General features: G+C 39.5%; 1 protein-coding gene across 8 annotated transcripts in view; it reads left to right on the top strand.

Moving 5' to 3' along the window:
• The window catches only part of PCDH15 (protocadherin related 15), a 979,840-nt gene that overhangs the window by 430,707 nt on the left and 522,474 nt on the right, over positions 1–26,659 (top strand). The window contains exon 1 of one of the 8 annotated variants that reach the window (XM_078391353.1): positions 5,705–5,944. The exons of 6 other annotated variants lie outside the window; for them this stretch is intronic. The gene's annotated coding sequence lies outside the window, so the exon portion shown is untranslated. Of the gene's footprint in view, positions 1–5,704; positions 5,945–26,659 lie in introns of those variants that run through there. One more of the 8 variants, XM_020806593.3, reaches the window with a different exon arrangement.

The raw sequence follows: 26,659 nt of genomic DNA, 5'->3' as shown, positions 1-26,659 counted from the left end.
AAAGCAGACTGAAATTCAAATTGCAGTTAAGTTTCTATTCTGACTACTGCAATGATTTAATAATCTGTTATTACACAAGCTGCTGCACAGAATTTAGCTAATTTCATTTGAGAAATCAGAGAGGAGAAAAGAGATGTAAATTCAGGTCTACCAGGATAATTTTTAAAAATTGGAGAAATAAGTAATTGCACTAATCTTTATAAAATGTGCAGTTCAGCAGGACATGTACCACATTTTCACCATGCCAGATTGGAAAGGGCAAAGGTATAATCATAAGGAATATGTGAGTATCTTCCCTCTAGAATGCCTGAAGGCAGAGCATTGAAACAGCCTGTTGAAAGCTCTCCAATTGCAGGCTCTAAATTTGAAAAGTAATCTGCTTGGATGAAGATCTTACTGTGATTCCCAACCGTTGAGTAATATGGAACCTATCCTCTGTCCAGTTGGTGGACTGTATCCCCGATCTGCTTCCTAATATTCTCTTTGGCTCTCATAAATCCCAAATGTAACAAAGCTGGATAGGACATGCCATAGGATGGCAAATTTCCCTCCACCACCCTTGCCCAGTCTGAGGGATGGTTATCTATCAAAATCAGAGATATTAAGCCAATAGGATTAAGCTTTAACTTCCGCCAAAGATTGATTATTTGAAGCCACGCACTTGCTTCAAGTGGGGCCATTCTTCTTGACTTAAGACAGCAGAGGTGCATGCTCATCTTCTGCCTTGTATTTTGTACAGGGATAAAATCACCTTTTTGCATCATGTTCTTCATTCTGTGTTGTGGTCTCACTCCTCTCTTGCCAAGACTCTTTCATACATGCACACACCAGTGGTTTATGTTCCTCCATCCACTGTATAGGGATGGAAGAACTATAGGGGTCTCTGTGTGAGAGAGAGAACAGGAGGGAGAGAAAGACAGTTCACATGTCATTGTTATAAACAGACATGATGCACATGGTCTAACCATATGTAGTCAGTTACTGTTTTGTTGAGTACGAACTACTCCTTTCACCTGGTGTTTAGAAAGCCAGGAAAATGGAGCGCTTAAAAATATCAACTCAAATGTGTGTGATCAGGAGAGCTTCTTCCTGTTGAGTTTATCATAAAACCAAAATAAGCTAGTCTTCAGTTACTAACAGTATTCTGAAATACTCACTAGGATCAAGAAATAGAGACTACTGGGGATGTGAAGAATGTTTGCTGAATTCTTTCTTCTAATAGGTTCTGGCTGCCTTAATAGGATGAAACACTTCAATGAGAAATTTTCAAGTTCTGTAGGACTTCTGACCCTCAAGTTAGAGCAAGCCAAGGGGTGCTTTTTTCCCCTTTCCCCTTATCAGAGTCTCCATTATTTGTGTATAGTGCTTTTGTGCCCAAACAGTGTCTATTCCTTTCAGAAGTAATACAGACATAGCAGATATGAAGTGACTGGCTGTATTTTTATTTTTTTTTTAGAAAAAATAGAAATAACCGCTCTGCTGCTTCTGATCCTGGCAAGTGAATGGGCAGCCATTGTTATTTTGAGCAATTTATGTTATTTGCATTAATAACAATGTTATTTGTTTTAAAGTATGGAGTGAGTAATTTAGGTTGATTTGCACAATAATTTTTTTTAACTGCCTTCTCTTTCCAAGTCTGCAAGAATATATCTCACCATCTCATAAAAGAATGAGAATAATTTTTCCGTGCCTTTTCTCATGTCTGAAGATGAGACAAGTGAAGACTATTATGATTTTGCCTTTGTTTACTTTCTATGAGGAGCCACCCTTTCCTTCCTTCCTTCCTTTTACACCTCTGCTTTCTGTAAAAAAATATCCAATTGAACACAAAAGACAGCTAACAATAAGGCAATTTGAATCAAAAGATAGATGATTTGATAAATTATTTTGTGAAAACACAATTCAAAGCACATGAACAGGAAGGAAGGAAGGAAGGAAGGAAGGAAGGAAGGAAGGAAGGAAGGAAGGAAGGAAGGAAGGAAGGAAGGAAGGAAGGAAGGAAGGAAGGGGGAAAATGTCTAACCCGTTAAAATCATTTCAATTTCAACTCAGATATCAAAGTCATCTCTTCTGCTGGAAGAATGGCTGACCAATGTAGTTTTTTTCTTTGCTGGAAAAGTATTTGAGAGCTACCAACTTGAAAACCCTCTCTCATATCCCCATTACACGCATTCCAAAAGTGATGAGAATCTTTCCCAAAGACCTGCTCTGCCTACTCTGGGAAAACAGTATATAAAATAGCGTGGTTGTAAGCCATATAGGGCTTTAGAGACCACCGCACCTTAAACAAATTTAAAAACAACAGAGCACAACAATCCATTTAGAACAAACCACCAGTCATTAAGAAAAAGCCTGTCTGCAGAAGGACACCAGAGACATGGCCAGCCTGGCTTCCTGTGGGAGGAAATTTCAGAATCTGGGAGCAGTGACAGAGGAGGCCTGTAGCGAACAGCCCTGCCCTCACCAGTCCATCACAGCAGAACAGTGGAGAAGGAGCCAATGAGAGGGCGGAAGGCGGAGCCAAGGGGGGAGGGGGTTGGATATAAAGATTGGTGGATGGAGTCTGAGGGAGAGTCTTGTAGTGAGAGACAGTATGAAACTCAAGAGTGAACTAAGAGTGAGTTAGAGGTCTGTGAGAACGATGGAAAGAATAGAGAGTTAAAAGAGGTTTATAGTTATAGCACTTTTGATTCAAATACTAGTGATTATCAGCCTGTGATTTACCTATTGAATATTAATCATATACTATTATCTTCCCTGATCTAATAAATGAACTTAAGTTTTAAAAGTACACGTCTTCTTGATTAAATGGTATTAAGGCAGCAATACCTGGTGACAGCAAAGAAATAAGAAGAGTCAGAACCTTGTGAAGTCCTGGGGGAATAGGGGCATCAGAGGAGATCGCCACAAGGCCATATTCCATGTACCCACCAAACTTACCTATGAGGGTGGTGAGACTGAAAAAAAAGGCCTCTCCTGATGATCTTAAGCCTGGGCAAGCTCATAGAGAGAGATGCGGTCTTTTAGACAGCTTGGACCCAAACCATTTAGGGCTTTGTAGGTTAAAACTAGCACTTTGAATGGTGCCTGGAAACATTTCCAAGATCCTTTTCACTAGTAGTATTACTGAGCAAATCAAGCCCCCCTCTTTCACAAACATACATCTTGTAACTGTGTTTTTTTCCCCACCCATGTGTAGAATTTTGAATTTATCCCTGTTAAATTTCATTTTATTGTTTTCAGCCCAGCGCTAAAGTGTATCCAGATCTTTTGGAATTTTGTTCCTGTCTTCCAGGGTATTAACTATTCCACCTAATTTCGTGCCATCTGCAAATTTGGAGTATACTGTATTGCTACACTCCCTCACCCAGGTCATTAATAAAATGATGAAGAGGACAGGTCCCAGGACTGAGCCTTGGGGTACCTCGCTACCATCTCCTAGTTTGAGAAGGAGCCATTGATAAGCACTCTTTGAGAACAATTCTGTAACTGTGTATCCACCTGACATTTGCTCTATCTAGCTCATAGTTAGCTAGCTTGCTAATCAGGATACTGTATAATGGGGCACTTTGTCAAAAGCTTTGCTGAAGTCAAGATACATTGTGTCTACAATGCTCCCATCATCTACCAGGGAGGTTTCCCAATCAAAAAATGGGATACAATTAGTATGGCAGGATTAGTTTTTTACAATTCTATGTTGGCTTCTAGTTATTATTGCATTGTTTTCAAGGTGCTTGCAGAGTGACTGCCTTATAATCTGTTCCAGAATTTTTCCTGGGATTGATGTCAGGCTAAACAATCTGTGGTTCCCTGGTTTCTCATTTTTGCCCTTTCTGAAGATTGCAACAATGCCAGCACTCCTCCAATCATCTAGTGCTTCACCCATATGATTGGAGAACAGCTAATTGCAAGGGGAGTGTCATGTATAGTTTGGCTTTAGGTTTTAAGAGTACACATGTCTCCTTGATTAAATGGAGTACTACATCTATATCTAATATCTCCAGGAGCAGAATTTTTTGTTGTGCTATTATCTGAGGATATGCAGACTTCACCGTTATTTTTAACACATTCTCCAGTTACATATGATTTGTAGTTTGTGTGCAGTAGTGCCATTTTATTTGTATATCCTCAAAATAAGGCTTCCATTTAATCACTTACATATATGCACTAATGATTATTTAGCATTCCACTGTCATCAGCCTAATCTTTTTCAGCTTGTTCTGCCTTTGAAGTATATTGAATAGGCTGGAATATGTTAAATTTTGTATCAAGCCTTCCAAGTTCCAAATTATAGCATATAACAATTGTATTTGGTTTTTTTTTTTACAGACTGAAAATAGGTACTGTGATTTACAAACCTGAGACAGAGTATAGTGATTTCAGAGATCTGAAGGCAAGCAACATATGTCTGTTCCATACTACTGTATAATACATATACTTCAAAACACTGAAAAATCTCCAGAGATGGCAGTGGGGCAAAATAAATCAGTTTCTATGCCATCTGTAGTGTTGCTCCTGTTGTAAGAATTCCAGTTCTTTAGAAAAAAACATTCACAGGAGAACTACGTATTGAGAGGTGTTGTTTACAATCCTAAATGCAGACTGACTAGTGGGCATAAACACAGATGACACAATGAAGATGCTATGTGACCACAGAATGATTTGAGGCATGTGGCAGAAACATAGAAGTTGACAAGGATCATCCCTAAGATTGTAAATTGAGAGTAAGTTGTCTATTTTTTTCAACTCTGAAATGAGTGAGTACCATTAGGCAAATCATAGTGTGCATCTATAAGTGCCATTCTTTCTGATCTGTCTTGGAGGAATAATAACACTTTCAGGACTGGTATGAGGGTTACTATTGAAAGTGCTTTGAATTCTTGAGATGTGGTATAAATTAGAATATTATTATCTCTTGGAATACCTGCAGTTGATAATATCTCAAGTGCCTGTGTGTTTAAAGCAAAGAACATGGGGCATAAGATAAAGTGCCATCCCATCTAGTCTAAGCTGTCCTTTTCTTTTTGATTTCATTCATTAGAATAGATAAAACAATACAGTCTCTGTGCACTTCCCTATACATGGTTAAGTGACAGTTCTTGCTTCTTAGCCTACGCATTGCAGAATCAACCCTGTTCATTCTGGGCCTGTGCACACTGGATTTTTATGTTCATTTGCTCAGCTACAAACATTTTTTTTTCATGGACATCTCATGGCTTTGGGGATGAGACAGGCACAGTAGGTAATTAGGGAGCAAAAACAACTCTTAACATACAGTTAAGGAATCTTATCATCTATTCTGGCCCACTGTACCATCTTCAGATACCCTGATATTCTTACAGGGCATTATTGGAAGATTCCCTAAATGCAAACAGCTTGTGCCTTTGGGTTGCTGCATACATTTCAAATAAATATTGATAGAAATAATTTCAAATTTTAAATGCTTTAGATTTTTAGACAGCAGTATCTTTATTCTTATTTTAGAAATGACAAAAGAGACATAAGCTGCTGCATTCCAAAATGAACATAAGCTACTGCACTCCTTTGTTACTGATGAAACAGAAAAAAACAAACAAAGAGCCCCTAGCAAAGGCTGGTTGAATGCACAGGACATTGGAGGAGCTAGTGCTGATTATCAGTAGGATATCAATTTGTCTTACGGCTGGAGCACCTGCTACTAATTGCCGGCAAGAGCTCAGTGGTCACTGTAGAGTTTAGCCCACTCAGCTCTCTCTGTCTCTCCAGTAGCTGCTGAGAGCAGGACACCTAATTGCTGTTGCTTTAATGCCAGTGAATCAATGTGCTGAGCTAATAGCTGCAGATAGAGGGCACACAAATTCTTGCTTGGAGTATATGGCTAGTTACTTGTGATGACTAAAGCAGCTGGAGTGCACAGCAGAATGTGGAGAATGTTTTTTGTGGCTTTCTGATCTAATATGAAAAGGTATTTTTTTTTTCCTTATTAAAAATGTTCTTATTTGGGCGATGATTATGCTGCATGTTTCTTGTGCAAAGAGATTACTGTGCTTCTTCACTTTATCTTGTGTATCTTGAAGCGAGGAGGGAAAAGGAACCTTGTTCTTCTTCTGTGTGAGATGCATACAGTAAACAGGCTTAGTGGGTGAAACTTAATGCATAACCCTGTATTGGCTAAGCATGAAACTTTTAGCTATTCAGTAAGTTATTTCTCCCCCACTTTAAATGGGAATTGATGGCAAACCACCTGAAAAGTGGAGATTCTCTCAAAGAGCAAAGTAATGTATCTAGCATATGAATTATCTGCTTTGAGGTTTATAGCCGGAAGCCAGCAGTAATGAAGTGGTAGTAACCATTTATTTCAGAAGATGCTGAAGTCTTCTCTCACGCTCTAAAAACTGTCTTCTGAATATTAACTCCTGTGGCATGCCTGTGTTTGCTTGTCTTGCTTTGCTTTTAAAATTCTTGTCTGTTCACAACTGCAGTGCAAGTCTGTATATGTTTTCTATTCCATAGTGTGGTGTTGGGAAAGATGCCTTCATTATAGATTTGGCTGCTCTGTGAGTATTTTTGTTAGAAGGAAATAGTTGAAAGGACTGTTATCAAGAAACAAGAGAATGTCTTTTACTTTAATGAGGCACCATTTGATCCATCTATTAAGTTAATTGGAAAGCTGTGCAGAGGAAACACATGAGGTTAATTTATTCTTTAGAGAAATAAGTAGTTTATATGAATACAAAATAGTTTGAAGGAATAACTTTTGGAAAGAGTTGGGAATGTCAGATGGAAGTAAACATGTGCAAAATGTGTCTAAATATAGAAGTAAACTAGGTGTGCCCCACATCATAATCTCTGTTGCTGATGTAGTTTAATGGAGTTATAACTATATCTCAGATACAGTTGTGACAGTCTTCAATTGTCATGTGCCTTGCAGGTCGAGCTACGAGTACAGACTTTTCTGCTTCTTACAGACAGATAGCTAATTGTTACAACTAGCAGGTTAATATGGCAGAAGGTAAAGTTGATCTGCTTCTGATGACAACAAACTAATTGATTTACACAGCGGGATGTATATTGAGCATATATTGTACTGTCGTTATCATTTCATAAAGGTGGGGAGCCAATTTTATCTCTGTATCTTCCTCATTTACTCAGGTCTAATCCATTTGTTAGCTTTTTATCCTTGTGCTTGAAAGGGTTGACTTATGGCGGTCAATGTGTTATTTGATGCTTCTGTCTAGGTTGTGGTGTTACTCTAATTTCAGCAACATAATCCACCTGGTCTGGAGCCAGAGCCCTATGAAATGAGAGTGTGGTTTAATGAGAGTACTCTTTTACTTAATGATGAAGCGCCGTTTGCTCAACTAATGTAATGATGTGCTTAGACTTGAATTTTAGTCTTAGACACTTTGTCTCAGAAGTTACCCTTGAATGGAGAAGTGTGCAGGTTATAGCAAACTCTGAAATTTCTTCTCTGCTTTATAGTTGTCTAGTTGTCTTAAATCACTGGTTGGAATAATTGCATTGTCATCTCATGACATCTTAGCTGAGGTGTAATAGCTTTGCCAACAGAGCAGTCACCTGTAAAAATAGTGGTGACAAAATTCTTAATATTCTTTGGAAAGTGTGGTTTTATACTGGGCTATTGATTCATGCATACCTCTGGTGTTCATCTTGAAAATATTAGGTAGTGTTCAGTACTGAATTAGTAGTCTAGGTCAAGCAACAGTTTTGTGAACTAAATCACACTGTGCTGTGGGATTCATTTAATTTGTGGCCTGCTAGCACCTGGATTAGTGCATCACTGGCAGTGTGGTACTTTTCTGAGTGATAGTTTTTCTCAGTTTAAAAATATTTATTTTATATTTATTTCTTTATTAGACTTCTACCCCACCCATCTAGACCAAAGGTACATTTTAAAACTGTCCTAGGCATTTGCAGTTGCAGAGTTAGCCTCTTTTCGCCTCCAAATAATGAATGCTTTCTTTTGATGTTGTGATCAGAATCACAAATAGGTTGGAATCTCCCTCAAAGAATTTTGAATGTGTTCTCAAAAATGTGTAAGAAAAGCTAGTTAAAAATTGACATGTTTAGTGTAAACTCCCCATTGCAAAGAAGCCAGACAAATTCAAACCTAGTACAGAGTGACTTTTCCCATTTTTTTTCAGTACATGTTTATAGGAGCATCCCACAAGTCCTATGTCACCTTATTTTAGGGATGAATAAATTGGGATGTATAAATTAATTTATTATTCCATCTATAACCTACTTTTCAACCAATAATTTTTGAAAGCCTCTAACCGTTGGAAGTTAGAATCTGTTTAAACCAAAACGGTAACATGCTGTAATCTTTGTTCCAATATCCTACTGCTTCTCAAATTTGCTCTGCCCCTGGCATTATATCTGATAGCATGAATATGAGGTGGGATGGGGTATACATGTAACCTCTTCCCCCCCCCCATGTCCCCAAACCACCTTGAAAATCACACATAGTTCAAAGATCTCCAGAGGAGGCTGTAGTCAGCTGAATGGATTTACAGAGCTCCCATGGCTAGGAATCTTCTGTTATTGGGCTTCCCAGTCACACAAGCTCTATAAGGATGTTCAGCTGAACAGGCTTTAATAGGCTCCCTTGCAGAATTTTGCACTAAACACAGGAAGGCCTCCATGCCTCGAAGGTTGGGGCTGTGGTGGCAGGGCTCAAATGCTTTCAAGTGTAGTACTATGTAGAGCGAATGTCTTGGACCACAGCTTCAATATTGTGATTCTTTGCACAACATACTGTCCAGATACATGTCCTGCAATTTAACTCTTACAGAGTGATCATCTGAAGTCATGTGGAAGCAAAAGGAAACATTGGGATTAGAGACTCTCTGGCAATGCTTAGAGAAGCGATTGTGAACACTAAATTTTCTACATTGTTTTCTAGCATTCAGTTTTCTGATAATAGAAATTTTGCTGGTGATCTTCATGATCACCAGCAAAATTATGACCAGATACCAAGAATACTAAGCAGAAAGAGAATTACATATAGAAGTGAACCCCTTGCAGCATTTACTCCAGCTTTCAAGATCTATCGGTCTTTGATCCTGCTAGAGCAGGCATCTTCTACTTTGTGCCCATGACTCTCTTAATTCCTGACCTTTGCACATGTTGTCTTAGGCTGATGGGAGTTGTAGTCTAACACATCTGAAAGGACTCAAAGCCAACCCTTAAAAGAGAGAAGACAGCAGTTCCCTTGCTTTCCACTGTGGGCTAGGCTCAGAGAACGCATTCTAAAGTTGAAGCACAGGGGGTGGTCATTGCACATTTTTATCTCAAATCAAACATGAAAAATAAGGGGATGTTTAAAGCATGTGAAACTGCAAATATATTTTTTATCAATAACATAATGACAGTGAGAGATTTGGTAGAAAAAAAGGATTGTTCTGGTATTTCTGTAACCCTTCCATCAACATGCTCCTAATCCTCCAAAATAACGCCACTGGAAGGAACAATATTTTATATTATAAACAATATTTTCTGTAGTACTCATTGGTTAATGAGCCTTAATACCTCCTTTTCTCTTCAGAAAGTATAGAGAACACTGAAACAAGTACCATTCAAAATATGCTCATTATTTTCACCACTGTAATGTAAACTCTGACTGCAAAATTTTCTTTCAAGCTGACAATGTGAGGAAGTTTGTAGTCGTTCCTATTACCCAAAAGAATATATAGATGTTAACCTTTACTGTCACACTTGTGCTTTATATTTCTCATTAGTTGGTCTATTCTCATGAGCAGCATAACACTGGAAGAAGGAATAAGTAGATCAGCTTCTGTGTGGAAGTCATAGTTTTCAAAAGTTAAATTCTAAGTTTCAAAGGTATCCTCTCTTTTCTTCAAGGACAGGCTACTGGTTGACCACCAGATATGCTTGGCCTGCAACTCCTACCAACCCTAAAGTTCATTCAGGCACTAAAGAATATAGTACTACTGTATATGCTCACCATGGGTAGAAGGGAGTGCTCTGGTCCTGCCTTTTTCATTCCTGGTTTTTACCACCCTTGTTAAAATGATGTTTGAAGCAGAATATCCATGGACACTCTTCACTCTAGTCAGGACCCTGGTTTCAAGGGTTGTGACCCACAGAGAAAAGTATCAGTGGAGAGCCGACCTTCCCCCTTTCGACTCATTGCCGTCCACTTACACGAGGACAGTGGACCTGGAAATGGAAAGGGCAGGGCCCCTCTCCTTCTTCTCTATCCATGAATAGCATGCACTGTATTCATAACAGTTGAGCAGAGCACCATTCACCATTTAAAATGGTGGAAGATGACAGGCTTCAGGAAGCTGCAGTCTGACAATGTCTGCAGGCCTGAAATTTTGTGTCCTGGTATAGTAAAGTTTCCTAGTATGCCGGTAGACCAATTTGAATGCTAGTAGATAAATTAAAATTGAATTGCAGCAGAACCCATGAAGATGATACATAAATTGGCTCTACATTTTAGAGCTAAAAACTTATAAAGGCTGTGATACGATTTGGTGTATTGTGTTTAGCCAACTGGGAAAATTCTTCATGTATTAAAATGTTATAAAGTTAACTCTAATCTTAAAACAATAGAAAGTGTGAATAGTTAGTTTTAAAAGACCTCATTATCTAATAGCATTATCTAGAGAAAACAAATGTCTATGTGTCAAAGGCAGTATCATTTCTTGATTTCCATCTGTTCATAGTTATTCAAATATAAGATTGTTCCAGTGGACTTTAAAATTAACATAAATCATTTAGCCAGCAGCGTAACAACTTCACTAAGATCATCAAATTATATTATCATCCATTTGCATTGTGGTCGTGCTTAGAGGTAAATTGTTCTCAATTAGAAGTTTACCCCAGATTATAACTTGCACATCGTTAATCTTGGTTACAAATTGCAGGAGATAACAGTATTGTCAATTGGCTCTAGTTTTTGTGATGAAGATGATCACTTGATCACAGTCTAGTGTTCTGTGGTGTTCAGTGAGCATATTAGACCCAGCTCAGCTGATTCCTTGACTTTAAAATAAATGCAGCAACCCTTGCTAATATAGTTTCACGTGCACATTGAGAATGTATGTTGGAATTGCAGAACGGCATCATTTTTATGTATGTAGCTTTGGGGAATAGAATCTGTGATGTACAGTGATTTGGAGAGTGGGATTAATAATGAAACCTAGGTGCTAATCTCTATCCAGGGTGGAATATAAGTATGCTTGGTTCACTTGGAAGAAGGAAGGAGATAAGTGTTTGTGTGCTCATGCATGGGAATGTGTGAATCTCTCTGTGTGTATTACAAATAAATACCGGTAATTGAAAATGGCTGTACTTAATTACTTAAAGACCCACTCCCCTGTAGATTAATATTACACGCTAGAGTTGTATATTCTACAAAGAAAGCTACTGTCTTCTGATTGGATTGCTATGGAGACCCTATGAATTGTATTTAGGGTTATCTCCAGGTTAAAATACTGGGTAAGGTTAAGAAGAACGGTGTTTATTTGGGATGAAAGAAACACAGTCAGAAAGAAACTGTCGCTTAGAGGTGACTTCCCACATTCACAAGAATATAAATGGTCTTTTGCTTTGAGATGTGTGATTTCTATTGTTCAGAAGTTTCTTTCATTTCCATATTCAGTGAAAGGAAAGCCTGAGCATGGCCACTAGAATTAACAACAGCTTCCTGTGTAAATGAAGACAGCCATGTACTTAATGAAGTGCATCATTCTAATGGCAAGTCCAGCTAATGAATGCTTTCCCTGTTGTTTTAGAAAGGGGCTAGAGTGACATTTCTGTGATTCTGGATCACTGGATCCGTATGGAAGTACAATTTGTTAGTCTGAGAAAAGCTTCCTTTAATTTTGCTTTAACATTCAAGAGGCAAGTTTATTGCTTACTTTACATTTCATGTTTGGCAATATCATGAAAGGGCTTAAATTTTAACTGTGATTTTGCCACAGATTTGATGAGGTCATATTGATTTAAAGTTCAATGAAGTAAAACCATAACTATTACTAATCATGTTCTGTGTTATAAAAAATAAAGGCTTCAAATCTGATAAATGTGATTTTTGAATATGTATTCCCTATGTGTTTTCCAAAATAAATGTGCTCATCAGTGTTAATGAGAACAAAATAATATCCTTTTTGAATTATAAACAGTTGAACTTCACTCTAAGTGCAAAATAACATACAGAAAGACACCTTACAGCAAACATACTGATATGCTCTGAATTTTCCAAACCTATCAAGAAAAGAAGGCTTGTAGCTGTGAAAAAGGCAAATTAAGCAAAATTATTAGGATGGGGCCCCTTCATGGATTGCTGCCTTGTCGTGGCGAAGGGGCTTGAGTAACTCAGAGAAGCTATGGGCTATGCCGTGCAGGGACACCCAAGACGGACAGGACATAGTGGAGAGTTCCGACTAAACGCAATCCGCCTGGAGTAGGGACTGGCAATGCCACTCCAGTATCTTTGCCAAGGATGCCCCATGATTAGAAAAAAAAGGCTAAAAGATATGATGCTGGAAGATGGGCCCCTCAGGTCGGAAGGCGTCCAACATGCTACTGAGGAAGAGCGGAGGACAAGTACAAGTAGCTCCAGAGCTAATGAAGTGGATGTGCCAAAGCCGAAAAAACGCTCAGCTGTGGACGTGCCTGGAAGTGAAAGGAAAGTCCGATGCTGCAAAGAAAAATACTGCATAGGAACCTTGAATGTAAGATCTATGAACATTGGGAAGCTGGAGGTGGTCAAACAGGAGATGGCAAGAATAAACATCGACATCCTGGGCATCAGTGAACTAAAATGGACAGGAATGTGCGAATTCAGCTCAGATGATTATCATATCTACTACTGTGGGCAAGAATCCCGTAGAAGGAATGGAGTAGCCCTCATAGTCAACAAAAGAGTGGGAAAAGTTGTAATGGGATACAATCTCAAAAATGATAGAATGATGTCAATACGAATCCAAGGCAGACCTTTCAACATCACAATAATCCAAGTTTATGCACCAACCAGCATTGCTGAGGAGACTGAAATTGAAAAATTTTATGAAGATTTACAACACCTTCTAGAACTGACACCAAAGAAAGATGTTCTTCTCATTCTAGGGGACTGGAATGCTAAAGTAGGAAGCCAAGAGATAAAAGGAACAACAGGGAAGTTTGGCCTTGGAGTTCAGAACGAAGCAGGGCAAAGGCTAATAGAGTTTTGTCAAGAGAACAAGCTGGTCATCACAAACACTCTTTTCCAACAACACAAGAGGCGACTCTATACATGGAAATCACCAGATGGGCACTATCGAAATCAGATTGATTATATTCTCTGCAGCCAAAGATGGAGAAGCTCTATACAGTCAGCAAAAACAAGACCTGGAGCTGACTGCGGCTCTGATCATCAGCTCCTCATAGCAAAATTCAAGTTTAGACTAAAGAGAATAGGAAAAACCACTGGGCCACTCAGGTATAATCTAAACCAAATCCCTTATGAATACACAGTGGAAGTAAAGAACAGATTTAAGGAACTAGATTTGGTGGACAGAGTGCCTGAAGAACTTTGGATACAGGCTCATAACATTGTACAGGAGGCAGCAACAAAAACCATCCCAAAGAAAAGGAAAGGCAAGAAAGCAAAGTGGCTGTCCAACAAGGCCTTACAAATAGCAGAGAAGAGAAGGGAAACAAAATGCAAGGGAGATAGGAAAAGTTACAGAAAATTCAATGCAGACTTCCAAAGAATAGCAAGGAGAGACAAGAGGGCCTTCTTAAATGAACAATGCAAATAAATAGAGGAAAATAACAGAAAAGGCAAAACCAGAGATCTGTTCAGGAAAATTGGAGATATTAGAGGAACATTTTGCACAAGGATGGACATGATAAAGGACAAAAATGGTAGGGACCTAACAGAAGCAGAAGAGATCAAGAAGAGGTGGCAAGAATACACAGAGAAATTATATCAGAAAGATTTGGATATCCCGGACAACCCAGACAATGTAGTTGCTGACCTTGAGCCAGACATCCTGGAGAGTGAAGTCAAGTGGGCCTTAGAAAGCACGGCTAACAACAAGGCCAGTGGAGGTGATGGCATTCCAGTTGAACTATTTAAAATCTTGAAAGATGATGCTGTTAAGGTGCTACATGCAATATGCCAGCAAGTTTGGAAAACCCAACAGTGGCCAGAGGATTGGAAAAGATCAGTCTACATCCCAATCCCAAAGAAGGGCACTGCCAAAGAATGCTCCAACTATCGCACAATTGCACTCATTTCACACGCTAGCAAGGTTATGCTCAAAATCCTACAAGGTAGGCTTCAGCAGTATGTGGACCGAGAACTCCCAGAAGTACAAGCTGGATTCCGAAGAGGCAGAGGAAGTAGAGACCAAATTGCTAATTTGCGCTGGATTATGGAAAAAGCCAGAGAGTTCCAGAAAAATATCTACTTCTGCTTCATTGACTATGCAAAAGCCTTTGACTGTGTGGACCACAGCAAACTATGGCAAGTCCTTAAAGAAATGGGAGTGCCTGACCACCTTATCCATCTCCTGAGAAACCTATATGTGGGACAGGAAGCAACAGTTAGAACTGGATATGGAACAACTGATTGGTTCAAAATTGGGAAAGGAGTATGACAAGGCTGTATATTGTCCCCCAGCTTATTTAACTTATATGCACAATACATCATGCGGAAGGCTGGACTGGAGGAATCCCAAGCTGGAATTAAGATTGCTGGAAGAAATATCAACAACCTCCGATATGCAGATGATACCACTGTGATGGCAGAAAGTGAGGAGGAATTAAAGAACCTTGTAATGAGAGTTGAAAGAGGAGAGTGCAAAAAATGGTCTGAAACTCAACATCAAAAAAACTAAGATCATGGCCACTGGTCCCATCACCTCCTGGGAAATAGAAGGGGAAGATATGGAGGCAGTGACAAATTTTATTTTCCTGGGCTCCATGATGACTGCAGACAGAGACAGCAGCCACGAAATTAAAAGATGCCTGCTTCTTGGGAGGAAAGCGATGAGAAATCTTGACAGCATCTTAAAAAGCAGAGACATCACCTTGCCAACAAAAGTCCGAATAGTCAAAGCTATGGTTTTTCCTGTAGTGTTGTATGGAAGTGAGAGCTGGACCATAAAGAAAGCAGACTGCCGAAGAATTGATGCCTTTGAATTGTGGTGCTGGAGGAGGCTCTTGAGAATCCCCTGGACTGCAAGGAGAACAAACCTATCAATTCTGCAGGAAATCAACCCTGAGTGCTTACTGGAAGGACAGATCCTGAAGCTGAGGCTCCAGTACTTTGGCCATCTCATGAGAAGAGAAGACTCCTTGGAAAAAACCTTGATGTTAGGAAAGTGTGATGGCAAGAGGAGAAGGGGACGAACGAGGATGAGATGGCTGGACAGTGTCTGCGAAGCAACCAACATGAATTTGACACAACTCCGGGAGGCAGTGGAAGATAGAAGGGCCTGGCGTGCTCTGGTCCATGGGGTCACGAAGAGTCGGACACGAGTAAACGACTAAACGAAACGAATTAGGATGGGGGCTGTACTGTATACAGTATGTAAGTTTTGTAGTATCGTTATACAAATCCATGAATGTGGGGCATTCTGATGTTCTCAATGTACTTTCATAGAAATAGGTGTGGAAAATTACAAGCCAAAATGATGAAGAGGTTGGAATGCCTTTGCCATAAGTTAAATCTGGCAAGTTTCTCATCTTTCCCGGGATGGAAGGGTATAGGAGAATTTGGGTAATTCCTTTTGTAGTTCACAAACGAACAGGTACAAACAACAACCGTACAGAGAAAGCATGTCAGAATAACTTAAGTCTCAGTAGCCCATCCCTTTTCAGTGTCTAGCACGCAAAGGGATTTGCTTGCATGTTTGAATGGAATATATTTATTCTTGTTATCATGGAAGCAACTCCTTCAGTTAAAAAGAGGAAAACAACAAACAGATCCTTGCATGATCAATGCATAACTAACATCTAATCATTGCTGGAAAACATGTTGATAAAATTATATCTAAATCAAAGGCTCCATGTTCAGAATTATGTTCTGAAATGCCTAATTATATCTGATTTTGGAAGCTAAACATGATGGGGTCTTGTTGGTACTTTGATAGGATATCACCAGGGAATACAAGATGCTCTGCTTGAGAACTGATATAGCTCAGTGGCTGAGCATATCTTTGGCACAGAGAAAGTCCCAGGTTTAGCCCTCAGCAATGCTGAATAGTTAGTAGGAGAGGAGCATATCTGATACCTTTGATAGCCATTGGGAGTTGGATTTGACAACAGCCTGACTCAGAAAGGCAGCTCTGTAGTTATGTACCATCAAATCAGAACCAATTTATAGCCACCCGAATAGGGCTTTCAAGGTAATTGAGATAATTTAAATGTGGTTTCACCAGTTCTGTACTCCCAGTGAGCTTGCATGCCTGAGTGGCAATTTGAATCCAGGCTTTATGAGCCCTAGTCCATCATTTTATCTGCTACATCACACTGGGTGCAGCTAGCCTTGTGGAGGTAGCCTGAATTGCCAGTTGCTGAGCAAGAACAGCAGAAGACCATAACTTTCATGACCTGTTTTCAAACTTCCAAATGTGTTTGAAGACTGAAATGGAAATCTAATGGCCAGATGTTGCAAAGCAGTTCTTATTGGTGTTATTCAACTGTGTTGTGTTAAATATGACTACAGTATTAGAGGGTTGCTTTTTGTTCTTATTTTCCCCGCCCCCGCTCTTTTCTGATTCAGTCATTTGAAACAAGATGCACAACCCTTTGAATAAACTAACCTTTCTCTTGATCAGATAAAATTTTATGAGCTATGCTTCTTCCTAACTTCTAGGATCCGGTAATCACAATATACTGACAGGCAAACTGCACAGACATTTCAGATGAGCCATGAAGAGTGTTTTGTGTCTTACCTTGACAACATGAAAAACAGTAACTGGATATTAATTTTGTTGTGGCAGCTATGCAGCTGAGACAATGAACCATGTTTTAGTGAGGCAGATGAGGACACTGTAAAATTTACCTTTACACTTTCGCACAACCCCTTAGCACTCTTTCCACACCTTCCAGCCTTTTCTCTAATTAAAAATCAAAGTGTACATTACATTTAAAATGTATAGGAGATTTCTTTATCCAAAAGAAAGTGCAGAGGCATTCCAGAGTAGAGCCATGGCACATAGGGGTGGGAGTTGGGAGGGAAAAGAGATTTAGTTTTTTCCTTCAAAGCTGCTCCCCCCCCACACACACACATACATCCCTCCCTCAAGATAGATGGTAAGCATAGAATGTTCATTTCACCTGGACTACTTTGAAACATGCTATCTTTCTGATTTCTGAGACTGCTGGAAGGTCATAACCCAGTTAAAATAGATTGAGCAGTGTGGTCAGTTGCGATCAGTGAAAGAATGACATGCAGAATGAGTAGCAAAGGAATTAGAAAAGAGCACCACTTTTTTTTACATTTAACAAGAGCAACTCTATTTTCATTCTTAATTTAATTGTTGTAAGCCGCCCAGAGAACTTTGGATAGAGTGGGCGGCATATAAGTTAAATAAATAAATAAATTCTTCCAGAACTGTTATGCAAACTTGTATGAAAACAGTTTTTCCCATGGAAAAATAATTATCTCCCACCCAAGAATAGGCTCTGAGTTGAAATATATATTTATATTTCCTTTTCAAGCTAATAGATGATGTTGTTATCACATTCCCCCTGTGTCCCCTGTTTGTTTTCCCTCACACACAGGATCATCTTCAGACACAATGTACTATTTTCTCCCTTTACACGGTGCCACCAGTGGATCTTTAACCACACTGTACCAAATATGTTTCTTAGACCCGGGCTGCCAAATATAACAGGTTTATTTATTGTTTGATTGGTAAATCATAGAAGTAAAGTCATAGATGTTCTTTTATAGTTCACTCATTAAACTTGGGTAGGATTACCTGTTTGCTTGTTTGTATTTATTCACATTAACCACTGTAACAATATCTTGTGACTCTCTATTATCTATTACTTTTATCTCTTATCTATTCTCTGACACACCAACTTTCCAATCTCTGTCTTAACACTTCAATACTCCTCTTCTCTCCCTCACCCCCTCAGTCTCCAACTATTCTCTTGACTCTGCCCCTCCTGTCCTGCCATAGGCTCCATTTGACAGACAGTTGTGTTTTGGGCATTCCGCCACAGTTATCAGTGGTTATTGCTCTTTTCATTACTGCATTATTTCAATGCACTCTGTCATATATGTTTGAATTTTATATTATATATCTTTGTAGTTTGTTAAATAAATCTTATTAAAAACAATCTAGTTTGAGCAGATCAATGAAATACTTCTGATCATCATGGGAAGAAGTTAGACTACCTTTTTGTATAAATGAGTGTATTACATGCAGTTTGATTCAAGACCTGAAAGATTTCAGGTTTCTGATTGTCTTAGAATTAATTTTTCCTCAGAGATTCATATATTATGATCCTTAAAATGTTACGTATTTTTCTGTGAAGATAGTAAAAGTAGTGGCATAGCCAAGTGTAAACCATTTGATGCTAATCAGAGAAAATATTACCCTTGAACAAATTAGTTCCTCCTTGTATTTGAATAGTTAGTTACAGTTCCATTTATTTAAGTAGCAGCCTGCAGTTTCAGCCTGAAGTGCACATTGCTAATTACACTTTTTTCCCTTCTCTTTTGATCTAAGAAATGTGGAAGGTTCTGAAAAAAAAAATTGGCGTTAGATCCTCTAAGTCATCAGGAAGCTAGTTAACTCTTCTACTTCTAAGATTCTTTTTAGTCACCTTTTAAACTTAAACACTTTTAGTTAATTTCTAACTGGGTGAACTGTATCTGATCAAAGAAACAAAACTTCTCAAGAGCTGGAGAAGATGGCTAGTTGAAAACATGTTTCTATTTCATCTGGATGCATATATTTGAGAAATCATCATCAACATCTTAGAACTGCAGAGCTGGAAGGGACCATATGGATCATCAAGACCCTGTCAAAGAAGCACAGTGGGGAACTGAACTCTCAACCAGATGCCTAAACCACTAAGCCATGCATCAGTTCATTATTTATACTTATCTCCAGATCTGGAGCATCGAGTATTAAAAGCATTAATACACTTGTAACATATTGATCATGGATGATATGTGTGCTTTTTTGTAACACAAAAGTGACTTTTGATGATAACCTGCAGAATAGGGCTGTAAATCCTTGTTAAATTAATCCTTGCATGATTTGATTTTTTTCCCCTCCCTGGTACAAGACAGAGATTTGCCCACCCACCCCCACAAAAAAAAAGTTTGTGAAAACTAGTACATTTCATGGTGGTGGTGGTTTTGCACAAGCAGTGGTGTTTGTTTGTTTGCTGTTCATTTGCACAGTATTTGGGAAATGCTTTTAACTACCTCATAATTTTGATAGCATTGGTTACATTTTATATAGTCTCCGCTCAAGGGTTATTCTGTGAAGGGAAATTAAACTTAAAGAAAGCAGACTGTTTTTTCAGCAATAGTTTTTCTGCAAATTATAAAGAATAGGAGGGGAAAATACTGTACATACCATCTCATCTTGTGTTGGAGCAAAGTTTTCTTAAGTGGGTTGACGAATGCAGTACTATCTTGCTTATACAACCATATTAAGAAGAACGTGGACATTAAACGCGATTCTTTTACATCCTCATGGCAGCCAATCTATAGAAAACAGGGGTCTGAGAAGTCCAGTTGATACATTGGTCTGTAAAATGATGAGGAAGAGAGAGGTGAATTTTAAATAGGTGAGTGAGAAGTGGTGATATATTGAGTCCTTATCCCTGAAAATTTTCTTTCAGCTAATTTTCTCTCCTCAGTGGTTCCCAGGAGTTTTTCTGCTGCAGAGGCTAGGGAAAAGTGACTTCTTATTCTATTTCCTTCTGTGTTCCAATATTACAGTGGATAAGCAATGGCTGCACTCCATTCCTGCCAAAAGAGTATATCCATCTCTAGGATTCTCTTTGGTGCATTTTGGCTATCTTGGACATTTAGGTATTTGTATTAATATCTGCTTTTTCAAAGATATTATGTTTGCCTATATATGGCCACAGTTGGAGTTTGTTGGAGTTTTTAAGTAACAGTGCTCTTTTTTTATTTTATTTCCTTTTTCTAAAGTTGCCTTTGCAATCTGTGGCCAACTGCTAACAATACCTGAAAAGGTTGACAGTAGATAATCTTCTGTTCTATGAAAAAATATATGTTCCTACAATTCATTTTATGTGATTTAAATCTAAAACATGTTGTGATTTTCTTCTTTAAAAAAACCATCACATTGGGGGAAATCTTAAACATTCTTGATCTTATTTAAACAATATTATAGATGTGCTTTGTAGGAAAAAAGAATTGCTTCTTTTATGCTTTTTAAACAACACATTAATTAAGCTGGCACTCTATTCCCTCAGACATACTCTAATTCCAAAATGATACAATTAACACATATACTCACAACCATATGCCATAGACACTAATCCACTGAAGCGTAATCGGATTTTCTCCCTCAGGTCCAATCACATCATATTTACAGCCATAACAATGCAGCAAAACAACATGCCTATTGCGTTAATGGGCAGGCTCTGGGAGTCCTGGGAACCAGGATTGCTCCAGTAACCCACTGCAGGCAATACCAGCTCCCCAAAATGATACCTTAAATGACTGGAAGGTCACTTCTGGTTTCATAACCTTACTTTCTGTGTTTGAAACAAGACACAAGGGCAGGATCCACCCCTTGTTTTAAAGGAGAAATGTTCCTATATTGGTCAACAACAAACAGAACAAAGCAGCAGTGATAACAGGCAACCTTTGCAGGCTTTAATGCAGGCCTCAAGGTCCTCTTCCTGTAGCTTCAGCAAAGCAAGACTGAGAATCTCTTGACTTAGCTGTTTAATGGTCCTTTCCTATTGCCATTCTGTTGCTCCTGAGTAAAAAGCAGGGATCCCCCCCCCTCTGGGGAGTGTTTTCTCTCCTTCACCCACCTTCTGCCCATTCAGACAGTTTCTCCAGGCACCTCTGCCGCCTCCTGCTTCTGTTTGTTTTTAGGGTGTGGGGGTCAGAAATGACAATTGTGTCACCAGCAAAGGCAGATTCAGGTAGCAGCCAGTGAACCTGGAGGGTGAGGGCAGGCTCCCAGCAGGAACATCTTTCACTTCTTGCTGCTACCACTGCCGACATCACAGGCAAACAGGTGATAGACAAGCAGGAGCAGCCTGCCCATCACAAACGACTAAGCTGTCAGGGGACAACAGGGGTTTGTGTGTCACTGACTGTAGGCAAAGTAGTTAACACCCCTTCCAATGTGGCACTTGAAATACTAATTTCAAGAAGCTGTGGATGTGATAGTTGCTTGTTGAATTTGTATAAAACGATTGCATTTCTTTCTTCATTGAAACTTGTCCCTTGTAATTTGAAGTACTTTCCATTGCTACCTAATCTATATATTTTTGTTGAAATTTGTAAGCAGTTCTTTCAAACAACTACTTTTAAATTATAGTCTGATATAGGTGTGTAGAGAAATTACTAGGGAGGAGTAGACACTGTTGCTACCTTTTCCCCCCCAAAGCTTTAACCTCTTTCTTTCTGCAGACTGAGATGCTGTTGAAACTAACCCCCTTCAAATTATGCTTGTGGTGCATCCATTCCTTTTTATCCTGCCTGACTGGATATATCTATTACAGCTGAACTGACCTCTTCTGTGTCTGCTGAGGTTCAAAGGTCCCACTGAATCTTGCTTTCTGAGTACAAGAAATAAGGAAGTTTAGATTAGATCAAGGTTAGCATGGTTGAATGACACTTGAATTTGAAAGAAAACTTTGACTGTTACAGAAAGCTTAAAATCCACAGACTGTTTCAGATATTCCTGGAAAAAGTAATTTATTTTGAGTTTTTGGCATTTCAGAGATCACAGATTTGTTATTCACTGGCACATCCAGCTGAAGCTACACAAGAGAAGCAAGTAAAAAGCTCTTTGATCTTAGAGTACTGTGAGTTTATTTCACATCCTTATTTTTATATTTTATCCGGAAGAATTTTTCCTCTCCCCATCCCCATAAAAAAAAGCACAAGTCTGCTTCTCCAAATGACTACAGGTCTTGAATCAAAGCTCAGAAATCACTAAATTACAGTATAGGGTAATAGAAGAGTCATACTAGGACACCATGCATAAAAGAAAAGAGGGATAATTCAAAATATTTTCATAAAAATTCTTACATGAGAAGGCAGGCACATGTTTCTTCCTTTTCAGATTTCCAATCCCATGCCAACTAGTATGAGAAGTTAAGACCACATTGACATTAGAAAAACAAAGGCTAGTTCTGAGTTAGATATGATGTCGAACAACATACACTGTGATTGGGCCACTCACTGATCCTCATTTACCTTCTCACTCAGCTACATGCTCTCCAGGCCTCCTGCTTCTTTTTCTGGCAAAAGCCTGTAGGTGGAAAGCCACTCACAAATTTGCTGTGTTGTTTAGTGTGACACTGCATCATGGCTTTGAGCACTGTGGGAAAATCAAAGCAGTAGATCCTCAGCTGTTGTCACCAAGTGCTAAGTTTTAGGGTCTAGGTAGCAGGCCAATGCCCATGAGGCATATGTTTGCCAGGTCTGGCTTGAGTCCGAGGGAATTCCTAATCTCCTCAAGTTCTCTAGGCAGAAGACAAACCCCAGGACTATAAGCACTGGAGAAGAAAAACTGATTTTTGTATATGAGGAGATTTAAAGCCCAGGCATCCATCCATCCACACCTGTTCTTTGCTGGTGCCAGGGCTCATGTGCTCAGTGTCAAGATATTTTCAGGAGCACTGTGTTTATGCCATATTGGCACTGCTAAAAGCTGGAAAACTTTGGTATACAAAAAGGCTGGGAGCAGGAAGTGGAGAGAGAGAGAGAGAGAAAGAAAGCCAATGAATGCCACACAAAGTAATTAGCAAATCCTTTGTTTGGAGTTTGGGATAGAAAATTCCAGCTGTGCTGCAAGGGATGGTGCTTGAAACCCCACTCCCAGTTGACTACAACCCGGGTCTGAACTCACCTCACACAAGCAGACTCAGCATGGACATCTGCCATGGATTTTTGGGACTCTTGTCTACAATTTTTTTCTGCACTGTCCATGAAAGATGTGGCACCCAGGCTGAGGAAGTGGGACTTTATCCACAAAAGCTAGCAATGTGGTTTTGTTGTTGTTTTTAGTGGTCTGAAAAAGGTATCACCCTACTCTTGCATTTGCTAAGGATATGTGCCATGTTCAATTTAATGTTGAAACATTAATGCAGTCAAAGCTATTTGTGTGTTTCTGGGATGACCGCAAAACAGAGCAGCATCCGTCATTAATCCTTCATGTTAATTCTGGCATTTGTAAAGTTTAAAGCGTTAAAATAAAATGTTAATTTTGGGGTTTAAAATGTCAAAGAAAATAAAATAGGGAAGTTAGGATGCTATTGAAATTAGGAAAATGGGAATTGAAATTATAAGTACTTTAGAAGGAAGATGCTAAGCTGGCACTAATACAGGAGAGCATTTGTAGTATGTTGTTTGCCTTAGAAATGAACCAGCTTATCTTTCCTGCTGTACATTATGAAAGCCTCTATATTGTTAGTGTTGACAAAACTTATTTCTGTAATCATCCAGCATCCTGTACCCTTACAGCTACAGAGCAGCAGAAGGAGGGTGGTGGCAGCCGTTCTAGTTTGAGATACAAGGAAGACAGGGAGAAAGAAAGTCAGGTGTGGGGAGAGAAGAGGCAGTAAGTGTAGAGATAAGGAAGAAATATTAACTTTTTTCTTTCTTTCTCGTCCAATGGAAATAAATGTTTCCTTGAATAAACTTGCTTGCTCTTCTGAGAGAAGGCTAAGAAAGGGAAGAGGACAAGGTGATGTGCAGAATGGGCAAGCTCCCTGCATTGCCCTATTAAAGTGCAATCTAAAAGGTTCGTGTCTAGTGCCCCTACACTGTGGCTGCCAGGTCTCTCTGCTGGCTGTGTGATCAGGGTTTTCTCCCGGGAGGCTGGAAAAAAGAAAAAGAAAGGACAGAATGAAATGGAGCTATCAGCTCTGTTGCTGCTGTAGCCAGAGGCCCTTTTGTCCGGCCTGTACTTTAGAGCTTCCCAGACCTTGGGGGGCCTGCCACAGTTGCAGTTTCTATGCAGTCTAATATCTGGTCTTGCCATTTCTTTTTCCTTGCAAGAGTATTTTGGGTCCCCCGCCCACAGGACCTGGAAATCCACAAATCCCAACACAGACATGAACAAGAATCTGAAAGACCAGAGGGAGTTGTGGATCCCAATCTGTAGTAGGCCTTTCTTGGGAAGGATTGGGGGTTTGCGTACCTCCCTATTTGCTTTTCAATAATGGGTGATACAGAAATGTGTTGAATGAGTGCTTAGTTTTACAATGAGATAGATGGTTATGTTGGGTTGTTGCTCCAATGATAGTATGAACAGAACTAAACGTATAAGGTCAGTTTTCATTTCTGGGGAGAGATCTGTGAACTCTGTTTCAAATGTCAGTTAAAATAGCCTACCTTTTTTTTTCTTCGACCCAAATCTTGCACTTTCAATTGCTGAGGCAAACAAGAAATACAGTGATTGATACTTTTGTTTTAGTTTTTTCCATGGGTGCATCTGCATGCTGATGAACATGTTGCTGTGCAGAATATACCAGAACAAAGTTTGTATGTTAAGACTCGGATACATTTTGAGGCTGTTCAAAATGATGAAGGAAACAAAAAGTGGAAATAAGAGTTTTGTGGAAATAAAACGCTTCACAAGCTTTCATATACTGTACATGTTTAGTGTTTTCAAGGTGAAGGCGTCTACTTCCCTAATCTCCTAAAGGTAAGAGTGTACGCACACGTTGAGATCTCAGTAAGGTTCCAAGATGGTACTAGCAATGGAAACGGAACTTGGGGTTTTCACAGGAAGCTTATGAGATGGTTGCATGAATGCTGATTAGATCAAGATTGAGAACTGATTTTGAAGCTGGTGGCCCCAACCCCTTGATCTTACAATTAGCTCTTAATATGCCAATGTGCTGATACTGGGTTGTTTTTTCTCCTGCCAAACCACAAACTGAGGAAGGAGGAGGAGGATGCTTTGTGCTACCATGTGGCTATTTGGGTAGCTGTGAATCTCTTTCACTTCCTTTTTCAACACTTTGTCTCCTAGGCAGTGGAGTTCTCTTAAGATAGTTTCACTGGAAATGATGTGGTTTAACATTTCCACTGTGTCATGGGGAAACTGCATTCTTTTGTGGGCTTCAATATACTGCCTTAGAACGGCAGCAGGATTGTTAGGTGTTTTGTATAGTATATTTGGAAGCTTAAACTTAGGAGAAAGCATGAAGTCCAGGATTCAAGATCCCGCTAATGCCCTGTGCAGGAAAAAGAATCTTCAGCTTGGCATATTTCTCAGGAGTTCTTTACATGAAGTGACAAATCCAGGTTAAAATGATGGGCACATTTCCTGCCTAAGGTAGGAGCAAGAGTAAAAAAAAACCTCACTGATCACGGTCAAGCCTTTTGGTTGATGTTTAATGTAGATATTGTGGATCAAATTCCAAATATACTTTGTGTAGAATGATTAAAGCTATATGTATGTACCATATTTTTCTGTGTATAAGACAATACTTTTTCCTAAAATCACTGCAGGAAAAATTGAGAGTCGTCTTTTACACGGAAGTAAGCCTAAGAGAAAACCACACGGTAGCAAAACTGTCTACCCTATGCTGGTCAGTGGGGTCTGGAGGTACCTCCATGCTGCGATCCACCACCACCCCTGTTTGTTTCTGCTGACCTGAAGCAGCTCCTCCTTGCCTGCAAGCCTGTCTGGAGTGGGGTGTGGATGCACCTCCCTGCCCGGGATTCACCCATCTCCTCCCACCCTCTCCATTTGTGCTTCTGCTGACCTGAAACAGCCGGTGCTCTTGCTCCTTGCCTGCAAGCTGATCTGGAGTGGGGTGTACATACACCTCCCTCCCTCTCTGTTTTTGCTTCTGCTGACCTGAATAAGCTAGTGCTCTTCCTCTTTGCCTGCAAGCTGATCCGGAGTGGGGTGTGCATGCACCTCGCTGCCAGGACCCACCCCCTCCCACCCCCTCTGTACTGGCTTGTAAATGTTGCCTAATTACTAAATAAAAATGTATTCAATTCTAATGTTTAAAATATTGATTTCTGAATTTTTGGGTTAGAAAATTGGGGGCATCTTGTACATGGGGGTGTATTATACATGGAAAAATACGGTATATCTGTTTTTGGTCTGCATCTCCCAGAAATTTCCAAGAGCATGAGATTGAACTAAGATTGCCGGAAGAAATATCAAAACACTCTGATGGCAGAAAGAGAGGAGGAATTAAAGAACCTTCTAATGAGGTTGAAAGAGGAGAGTGCAAAAAATGGTCTGAAACTCAACATCAAAAAAAAAACTAAGATCATGGCCACTGGTCCCATCACCTCCTGGGAAACAGAAGGGGAAGATATGGAGGCAGTGACAGATTTTACTTTCTTGGGCTCCATAATCACTGCAGATGGAGACAGCAGCCACGAAATTAAAAGACACCTGCTTCTTGGGAGGAAAGCGATGACAAACCTTGACAGCATCTTAAAAAGCAGAGACATCATCTTGCCAACAAAACT

The sequence above is a fragment of the Pogona vitticeps genome, chromosome 3, assembly GCF_051106095.1.
Source record: "Pogona vitticeps strain Pit_001003342236 chromosome 3, PviZW2.1, whole genome shotgun sequence".
In the NCBI taxonomy this organism is placed as follows: domain Eukaryota; kingdom Metazoa; phylum Chordata; class Lepidosauria; order Squamata; family Agamidae; genus Pogona; species Pogona vitticeps.
Note: the sequence above shows the minus strand (reverse complement) of the source record. Positions and strands in the feature narration are given on the sequence as shown.